Below are 1,451 nucleotides of genomic sequence, written 5' to 3'. Positions count from 1 at the left end.
TCCCGGAGTAAACCCAAGCATGCACATAGAGATAATGGACGGACGGATGGATGGTTTTTTTTTTCTGTGGGAAGAAACCAGAGTTCCCAGAGTAAACCCAAGCTTGCACATAGAGATAATGGACGGACGGATGGATGGTTTTTTTTTTCTGTGGGAAGAAACCGGAGTTCCCAGAGTAAACCCAAGCTTGCACATAGAGATAATGGACGGACGGATGGATTTTTTTTTTTTTCTGTAGGAAGAAACTGGAGTTCCCGGAGTAAACCCAAGCATGCAGATAACGATAATGGCCTTTAAAGCACTTTAACCTCCTCAGACCCAAACTCTAACATGATATGCATTTTTAACTTCCCTATGTTATTTGGGTTGATTGGGACCTGATGAGTGTAAAAAACAAGATTTATCTTTTTACATGATACAGTCTCTGAGAAAAATTATGTCCACTTATGTGGACATTCGTTTTAAAAATTGATACAACGCAACAAATTTACAATTGGATAATGATATGCAAAACTTTTTATTTTGTGTCTGAACACAGCAGTATTTTCCTAAGTAGAAAAACAATATAAAAAACAACAATTGTGCTCCATTGAACAATATGACTCATTTGAAGTGCTGCTAAAGGTTGCAGTAATATGCACGTAACAAAGTAAACATTCTAAATGTTTTGCAGTTTACTCTTCATTTCAATTGCTGAACATGGCATGAAACATTTCACTTATACTACAAAACTTCTATTTCAAACATTGTTTTCCCCATGTGAGAACACGTTTACACCTATGTGTGAAAGGCTTTCTAACAGTTTCAGTAAATACTACAGTAAATACTTGTATTGGGATGCAGAGTTTGAGACAGACGATCTATAACCAGGCATCCCAAACCCAGATCCTTTGGTTCTTCAACCTGCTCAAAGAGTGCATTTGCACCTTGATAAATCTCGAAGTCCAGCACAATACCATCTGCTGTTGCACAAAGTTTTTTATGCCAACTGGGTTTGGTTTCATTGGCATATATTGTCAACATGGACAAGCTCCTTGGAATGGAATCATCTGCTCATCAATGGAAACAAATTCTGGTCGAGCCTGAGACTTGCAACCTTTCAGAATACGGTTCAGAAAAGGCCTCACCTTCCAGAATTTATCACACTTTTTCAGATCTTCTGGAACATCTTCATCAATGAGTATTTTGAGTGATTGCCTCAGTCTGAAAAATCTGTCACGTGTGAACTTTTCAGTGATGGCAGGTAATCTCAAGGTTTTGGACCAGTACATCCTGATTGCAGGATAAGGTACACAAGACATGAAAATACAGGCACCAAAAAAAATGATAAATTTCATCAGTTGATGTGTTGAGCTGGTCCCCATTTCTAGCCAGTGACATAGCATTAGAGCAATCAGCAATCATTTTCATCAAATCTTTATCAATATACTGTTCTATGTAGTCAAGTGGGG

Source organism: Nematolebias whitei, chromosome 5 (genome assembly GCF_014905685.2).
Source record: "Nematolebias whitei isolate Nwh7 chromosome 5, NemWhi1, whole genome shotgun sequence".
In the NCBI taxonomy this organism is placed as follows: Eukaryota; Metazoa; Chordata; class Actinopteri; order Cyprinodontiformes; family Rivulidae; genus Nematolebias; species Nematolebias whitei.
The sequence above is the reverse complement of the archived record's forward strand: the minus strand, read 5'-3'. Positions refer to the sequence as shown.